We start from the raw sequence: 8,627 nt of genomic DNA, 5'->3' as shown, positions 1-8,627 counted from the left end.
CGAAGGCTCGATGTACACCGTGGAGTCAGCGCAGCGGGCATTGCAGGGCTCAGTGCAGCTGCTGGCAAGGGGCGTTGGGCCACAGGGGCCGCAGGGCCGTGGGGGACAGGGTCTGCAGCAAGACATCTCTCAGTGCGGGAGGCAAAGCTGCAACACAGAGCAGGGAGCACCACCCAGCCTCAGCATCACTCTGTCTCTCTGTCCCTCAGCTCTCGCCAGGGACACATTTGGTCTCCAACACACACTCTGTGCCTACAGCTCCCACCACCCTCCTGCTGCCCTGCAAGTGGCACGGCACGGGAAGGCCGCCCCACTCCAGCAAGAGGAGCCGGCACAGTGGCTTTAAGGGCCCTGTGGAAAGACTGGTCACAGCCCATCTCCAGAGCACACATGGCCGGGTCAGACAAAGTCCCTGCTAGCACTGGCACATTTTGTTACACCAGGGCAGGTTCAAATTCTGCTGGACACATCCCCCTGAGGCTGAGCCCCATTGATCCCCTTCTGCTGGATCAAAGCCCCCTCTTCCCAGCTGGCCCCAGCCCCCAGCATGGAAAGGCTGACGGCCCTCCAACAGTTCTGTGCCAGGGCCCAGCTGAGGCAGCCCAAGGATCAAGCCGGGCAGCCTCCATGAGAGCAGCTCAGCCCACAGGGAGCGATGGAGCGGGCTCAGGCTTACCTGGTTCCTCGAGGAAAGGGAGGCCAGAGACCAGGATGCAGAGCCTGCAGCAGAGCAGCCTTTTATGCTGGGTCCCAGAGCCCTGTGGGGCCACAAACATTCCTTGTTAGTGAAACATCCAAACTCCTGGGAGTGGCCACTTGCCAGGCCTCGCTGCTGATCAGGTCCCTGACTCTTTCATCTCAGGCATTTTTCACCAGTTTCACACAAGCCACCTTGGAAATTATGTGTGTCCCAGCTTCCTTAGGCAATTTCATTTGGAGGTCTCAAGCCAGTGTATAAGGTCAATTGAAATGTATTTGCTCAGTGTCTATAACTTTCTGTCACTTGTTCTTCTTGATAGTTAATTGTGCTCCATTTACAGTTAAAGTCAGCCATTAATTGACTCCTCAGCTCATCTCTTAGCACCTTTCAGTGCAGACACTCAGGCTCATCCTGAGAGTCATTTCTTCCATGGGTCTTCACAGACCTACAGAAGACTGAGGGTCAGTTGAGGCATAAAGTCAACCCTGCACAACCCCATAGTGGGGAAGAGACCCAACTGTGCAGGGTGGGGGCAAAGCTCATGGGCAAGGGAAGTCCATGTTCACCTGAAAGGATGTCCCCTGCAGGCCTGAGCGACAGCCATGGGGAACTTGCTTACAGTCACAGGCTGTGCCACGGCCTGGTTTTGTGATCAAAGAGATGCTGTGTCCTTCCCTGAGACAGACCCACAGCCACACTGACCTGCTTTACTCAGCGTGCTCATCCCAGGGACAGAGACCTGGCTGGTGCCTTTGGGGAAAGGGCTGAGGGCAGGGAGCCCATGGCTGTTGTTTTCTGGCTCTGGGATGGGGTTTCCCATTCCATGCATTTTACATTTCAAAGGGACACGGGATCAGTCTCCCAGAGCAGCAGAGCAGGTGTCATCGCGATGTGGAAGAGCTGGGAAAATCCCTGAGCTCCAGGCAAACCTGAGTCACCCAGTATGGACTTCAGTGGACTGGGTGCTGCAGACTCAGGCGCTCAAGGGATAACAGAGCTCACACCCTCAATGTTCTGCTGCCATGAAGGATATTTCCCCACCTTGTATTCCCAGTCATGGATCACCTGGTGCTTGTCTGCAATCTCCTGCATTTGCTGTCTCCCCTGGCAGGGTCTTTTGGGGGCACCTCAAGGACTGTAATGACTCAGAGTACCCCACACCAACCCCAGCAGGTCTGTGTGGAGCTCTGGAGCTTTTGTGCTCCTGTCAACTGCTCTGGGCAGATCACACTGCCCCAGTTCCTCAGCAGGGTCTGGGCCTTGTCCTGCTGACTCTAAGCACAGACACAGCTTAGAAAAGAGGACACTACCCCTTGTATAGCTCTCCACATACAGGCCTGGGTGTTCCCTTGTCCTCCCCCAGGGAATACTGGCATTTTTTCTTGCCACTTGTGATTGCTGCCTCTTGCCCTGTGACAGTGCAGCTCTCAGGAGAGTTTGCCTCCATTCTCTCCAGAACTGCCAGGACGTGGTGGAGGCAGCAGCTCCATGTCTCCCTCCACCCCTGGCTCATCAGTGCAGGCAGCCCCAGTGTCATCTCCTGCTGGTCCTCCCCATCGAGGACCTGGGAGGTTCATCTGTAAGAGCCCTTTCCATCTCCTGGTGGCCTCCTGGGGGTGCAGGGCATCCCTGGAAGTGCTGCTCATGGGACAGGCACCTGTCTGACAGTGGCAGTGTTCAGAGGACAATGGGACAAGGCCCACAGCTTCTGGGGCAGCTGGGAAGTTTGTTCTTCTCAGAGAGGAAGCAAAGAACTGCCACAGGTCTCCCCCACTCTCCATTATCATGGGTTGCCATCCCTCCTCTGGGCCCTTGAGGAGACGCCTAATGGCAAAGCCTTGTGGAAGGCTGCAGCTGCAGCAGCACAGGATTACATGGACGTACAAGGTGGTCTCAGACTGGTCTTAAAAGGTCTGGCAATGCCCCTGACAAAGGCAAAATATTTCATAGGAAAGAGGCCATGTGCTGTGGTATCCCTGGAATTCCTGAGCCCAGGGCACTGTGTGCACTCATTTCCACATCACCATGATTCAGGTTTGCCTGAAGCTCATGGATTTTCCCAACTCTTCCACAGCACAGTAATTCCCACAGGTTCTCGAAGCCCGATCCAATATCCCTTTGAAGTGTGATATTAGGTGAATGGGCAAATGATGCCTGCCCCAGGAAAAGGAGCCATGAGCTTTGGGCTCCCTGCCCTCAGCCTCTGCCCCAAGGCTGCCATCCAGATCCTGACTTCAGGGCTGGACACACAGAGCAAAGTGGGTCAGTGTGTGTTTGGGAAAATGGGTCAATTTGTCTTTCAGGGAGAGATGCAGTCATGCCTTTGATCACCTTCCTACGTGTGGAATTCCTTGTTTTCTGGAGGATCCCAACTTGCCAAGCTGAGGCCAGAGCTCTGGTTGTCAAATGCCAAGGTCAGGGCAATCCCAAACCTGGACACAGCCTAGTAGGCCTTGAGTGGAATGAGAGCAGCCCTGTGGAGGGGGACCTGCAGGTTCTGGTGGCTGAAATACTGAACATGAACCTGCACTGCCAGCGAGCAGCCCAGTGCAAAAATCCAATCTTATTCTGGGCTGCATCCAGAGCCGTGTGGGCAGCAGGTTGAGGGTGGGGATTGTCCTGCTCTACTCGGCTCTCCTGACACCGTACCTGGGGTACTGCCTGCAGCCCTAGGACCCACAGCCTAAGAAACACACGGCCTGCTGCAGTGGGTCCAGAGGAGCCACAAAGAGCACCAGGCAGCTGGAGCCATCAGCCCGTGAGAACAGGCTGAGAAGATTGGGGGTGCATAGCAAAGAGAGGAGAGGGCTTCTAGGAGACATTCAGTTAAGAAAGGGAAGGATACCTGGCTGGAGTGTGTAGGGATGGGTCAAGGGCTACTAGTGCAAAACTCAAAGCAGATGTATTTTGATCATGTATTGGTAGGGAATCTTTTTCTTAGGGAGGACCAATACACTCGAATAGGTTGTCAAGAGGTTTTTTAAAAGCCATTTCAGGGGACTCACGCCAGATAATTTTAAGGTCCATTCCATCCCAAAGTGATTCTAAGAGTCATCACAGGAGTTTGGGTTGTACAAAGAAGAAGAAAAACACCGGAGATGAAAGAGGCAGGGACCTGATCAGCTTCAAGGCCTGGCAGGTGGCCACTCCCAGGAGTTTGGATGTTTCACAAACAAGGAATGTTTGTGGCCCCACAGGGCTCTGGGACCCAGCATAAAAGGCTGCTCTGCTGCAGGCTCTGCATCCTGGTCTCTGGCCTCCCTTTCCTCGAGGAACCAGGTAAGCCTGAGCCCGCTCCATCCCTCCCTGTGGGCTGAGCTGCTCTCATGGAGGCTGCCCGGCTTGATCCTTGGGCTGACTCAGCTGGGCCCTGGCACAGAACTGTTGAAGGGCCGTCAGCCTTTCCATGCTGGGGGCTGGGGCCAGCTGGGAAGAGGGGGCTTTGTTCCAGCACTAGGGGATCAATGGGGCTCAGCCTCAGGGGGATGTGTCCAGCAGAATTTGAACCTGCCCTGGTGTAACAAAATGTGCCAGAGCACGCCGGGACCTTGTCTGACCCGGCCATGTGTGCTCTGGAGATGGGCTGTGACCAGTCTTTCCACAGGGCCCTTAAAGCCACTGTGCTGGCTCCTCTTGCTGAAGTGGGACGGCCTTCCTGTGCCGTGCCACTTGCAGGGCAGCAGGAGGGTGGTGGGAGCTGTAGGCACAGAGTGTGTGTTGGAGACCAAATGTGTCCCTGGCGAGAGCTGAGGGACAGAGAGACAGAGTGATGCTGAGGCTGGGTGGTGCTCTCTGCTCTGTGTTGCAGCTTTGCCTCCCGCACCGAGAGATGTCTTGCTGCAGACCCTGTCCCCCACGGCCCTGCGGCCCCTGTGGCCCAACGCCCCTTGCCAGCAGCTGCACTGAGCCCTGCAATGCCCGCTGCGCTGACTCCACGGTGTACATCGAGCCTTCGCCGGTGGTGGTGACCCTGCCGGGCCCCATCCTCAGCTCCTTCCCTCAGAGCACGGCCGTGGGATCCTCTCTGTCAGCTGCTGTGGGCAGCTCCCTCAGCACCGCGGGGGTTCCCATCTCTTCTGGGGGCTCCCTTGGCCTGGGGGGCTCAGGCCTGTGCCTGCCTTTCTCCCGCTGCGGTCAGATCTGCTGAGGCCGGCGCATCATCCCCGTTCTCCTTGGCAGACGGGCCCATCTCTTGCCCTCTCTGGCCCCCCACACGTCTTCCTTGGTCTCTGTTCTGTGCCGCCGCTTTTGCTCCTTCTCATTAAAGCCTTTGTGCAGCATTGCTGGAGAGTCGTGGTCCTTTGTTCTCCTCCTCCCTCACCTACCCCCTGCTCTGCCAGGGAGATCCTTCCCTCTGCCATGGAAACAAATGGAAGCCCAATGATGGGGCACTGCCCAGTGCTGTTGGAGCTCCTTGAATGGATTGCAGAGCAATAGAAAGCAATTGGCAGGGAAAAGAGGAAAAGGAGCCACAGATGAATGGAACATTAAAGGAGAAGTTGACAGGAGTGGGCCTTAGAAGTAATGGCACACAGAGTGCCCTGCTGGAAATGGTCCAACCTGGAATCAGCTGCCCAGAGCTTGTATTCCAGTCTCTGGATTTGATTGCTTCCAAGACAGGAGGCAGTGGTCCCAGCGCAGAGTCTTGTGCCTGGCGCATTGGGAGTGGACGTTGTGCAGCTCCGGTGCTGTGTGCTGGATGAGAGAGGAGTGCAGAAGTGCAGCAGCAGCAGAGGAGAAGGCTGAGAGTGTGTGCATGCTGAGGCATGCCAAAAGGCTCAGGTCCCACTGAGATTTGAACTCAGATCACTGGATTCAGAGTCCAGAGTGCTCACCATTACACCATAGGACCTCCTGCCCAGCTCACCTGGGGCCCCTGTGCTCAGCCTGCCTCAGCCTTATGGCCCCACACAAGGCTGCCTGCCTCTCCACTGCTCTGCACATCTCACACCACCTGCAGCCTTCCTGCACGCCCCACACACACTCTCCCATCACACCAACCTTCAGGCCAACAGCACCACAGCTCCCTCCAAGCCTGACATGGCCTCTCGTACACGTGCCACGCTTCAAAGCACCCAACATCTTCTCTTTCCCAAATGGCAACAAGCCCTTTCTCACTCAGGCACACTTACCTGCCCAAGTTACCTTCACACGCCACAAGCTGATTGTTTTCTACACTCTATTTATTTTCTTATGTTCTATCACTCTACATGTGCCTGCTGGGCTGGGTGGTGCCCGGAGTCCTGGGCAGGATCCCAGGCTGAGAGGAGCAGGAACAGCGGCTGAGATGCTCTGTGGGAGAACAATTGCAGAGGGAAGGGGCCGCGCTCTTTGGGAGCAGGAGAGGCCGAGCCGTGTCGCCCCAGGTTGAGGAAAAGCCTGGTCTGCCTTGACAAGGAATGGCTGAGCCCTGCTCACCTGCTTGGAATTCAGCTCTTGCACGCAATACCCCACAAGGCCCCTGCAGCATGTAGCCGGTGTAGAGGGATGAGGAAGGCTATGGCCAGCATCAGCCAGAAAGCTGGAGCCAAGCAGCGTCAAAGTTGTTGGGCAAGGCAGGCTGAGTGCAAAAAGTGCCTTAGCAGAGGATGGTTTCGATCCATCGACCTCTGGGTTATGGGCCCAGCACGCTCCCGCTGCGCCACTCTGCTCCTCCTCATGCCTGCCTGCCATCACCCTCAGTGCAGCCTCATGCTGCCCGCCACTGCTGCCCCTCACTGCTGCCCTTCCTCTCTCATCTGCCTCCCCCACCCTCTGAATACACACCCTGACCATTCACCTCCCTTCAGCCTGCTCTATGCACCTCCAGTGCCTGCCCTTGCCCTTCTCACACACCTCCCGCACACACCCCTGCACACTAACTGCCCCTTCCACACCCACCCTGACCCTGCACCTGCTCAACCCACCCTGCACACAGCCTGCAGCCTGTCCATCCATCAGCCCACCTGAAACCCACCAACATCCTCACACCTGCAGCCCTCACCACAAATACACCTGTGCTCCCAGCACGCTGCACCACTGCTCCTGCCTGCAACTTCAGATCTTTGATGGCCGACAAGTGACATGGGTCGCATTTGCTTGGAACTGCCAGCAGAAACAATTCTCCTCTTTTTGTTCTGCAAATTCTGCTGCTGCAGTTCAATGCTGCTCATGGTTGCTCTGATGCAAAAGCTCTGAATTCTGGCCCTTGGGGCCAATCAGGATATCAAGCTGAGGATCCTTGCATTTAACACTTCATACCACTGGGAGGGGATTAAATGCTCAGTTGCAGTCTGCATTTCCCCTGTCCTTCTCCATTGTTGGGGCTGCAAGTGCAGGAGCCTTGGGGCAGGTGCAGCTGCTTTCCATGGCACCCACCTGTGGGTGCTGCCTGTGCCCCTGGTCAGGTGCCCGCAGCCCAAAAGGGGCACGTGCCCGTAGTTGGCAGGATTTGAACCTGCGCGGGGAAACCCCAATGGATTTCTAGTCCATCGCCTTCACCACTCGGCCACAACTACCTGCTCCAGCCCTGCCCTGCTCATCACCTGCCCTGGGCCAACACACCCACACCCACGCACTGCTGCACAAGGCTCCTCTCAACAAACACTGCTGCACGTGCCTGACAAATCACTCCCAAGCCAGCAGCAAAAAACACTTTGCATATTAAACAAATATCAACAAAAAACTGCCTGGGCAACATTCACTCTCCTACTTACATGACACTTAGGGCGCAACAACATAAAACAACCAACGACAAAACCAAACAAAATCCATGTAATCAAACCAGAAATCAACCAACAACTATCGAAAAGAGGGTGTTGTGTGTGTTTCTGTATCTATGTGTATGAATATCTGTGTGTGTGTGTGACAAAAGACAGTGAGGACAAGGATATTAAGGAACACAGCCTAAAAGATAGACAGCACTCATATTTAACAGTATTTTAACTCAGCTTATACCTATAACCCAACTAATATATTGCCCTTTAAATTTGACAGAGTAAAAGCACTTCATAGCATTTAACTTCACTTACAACTTCAAAGTTATACTTAGCAACTTAGCAAAAACAACACTAAGCACCATTTAGGTCAGTCTATATCTGGAACTTAACCTTCCTGACAGGCCTAACTTACTTAGATCTCCAAGGTACTTAAACATCCAAGGAAGCAGTATTTCTCCCAGATTTGCTATAGCAAATACATGCAGATGTGCATGCACACAGACATGAAGAGTCGGTACAAGCAACGTACCTGTGAAAAACTCCCCTCAGGGGTCAGTGAAACACTCACTTTGGATGCCTTTGCATCTCCCCAAGGGGGAAGGGTCAGGCCTCAAGGAGTGAGGGTATCAGCCCCGGACTCGTCCTTCTTGGGCAATCCTCCAAGTACAGCAACCCTGAGAGTTCACTGGCTGTGAGAGCCGTCCCACTCAGGGCCATTGCTGGTCACAGCCTGCTGCGGGCCAGGAGAGCTCAAATGCTCTCATTTTGGGCCACTCTTCATAGGGTTGTTAGAGAGTGGGCTTTAGTCAGATCAGGGTTTCATCCTGGCCACAGTTTGTGTCGGCACTTTCTTTGAAAATGTGAAACACAAATGTTGTGGCATTCAGGAAAGAAAAATATTTTCCAAGACTGCTCATTTTCAAGGGGAATTTTCAATAGTTGCATTTACGCACCTAAATACAGAGTGTGTGACTGTGTATTTGTGTCTGTGTGTCGGTGTGAGAGAGAATAGATAATGGAATGAATGTTGTCACTGTGAATGTGTAATTAAGTCCATGCTATGACTGTTGGTCAAGTGACAAAAAATTTTGCATCCTACTAATTTCGTATCCATACACTTTCCATACTGTACAATTCTCAATATACAGTCTTCCTATAAAACATTAAATATGTCAAATTAATATTCCATTTCTGCTACATCCATTTAGTCAGTAACAGAGTAAACTTTC

The 8,627-nt window shown here is 54.1% G+C and overlaps 3 non-coding genes across 3 annotated transcripts; all 3 read right to left on the bottom strand.

The window, feature by feature from the left end:
- Positions 1 to 5,480: 5,480 nt before the first annotated feature.
- Positions 5,481 to 5,552, bottom strand: TRNAQ-CUG (transfer RNA glutamine (anticodon CUG)). Its single transcript has one exon. It is a non-coding gene; the product is annotated as a tRNA-Gln (tRNA).
- Positions 5,553 to 6,279: 727 nt separating this feature from the next.
- Positions 6,280 to 6,351, bottom strand: TRNAM-CAU (transfer RNA methionine (anticodon CAU)). The gene has a single exon. It is a non-coding gene; the product is annotated as a tRNA-Met (tRNA).
- A 764-nt stretch (positions 6,352 to 7,115) lies between these two features.
- TRNAS-AGA (transfer RNA serine (anticodon AGA)) lies at positions 7,116 to 7,197 on the bottom strand. The gene has a single exon. It is a non-coding gene; the product is annotated as a tRNA-Ser (tRNA).
- Between the last annotated feature and the right edge of the window lie 1,430 nt (positions 7,198 to 8,627).

Source organism: Zonotrichia albicollis, chromosome 9 (genome assembly GCF_047830755.1).
Source record: "Zonotrichia albicollis isolate bZonAlb1 chromosome 9, bZonAlb1.hap1, whole genome shotgun sequence".
Taxonomy (NCBI): Eukaryota; Metazoa; Chordata; class Aves; order Passeriformes; family Passerellidae; genus Zonotrichia; species Zonotrichia albicollis.
Note: the sequence above shows the minus strand (reverse complement) of the source record. Positions and strands in the feature narration are given on the sequence as shown.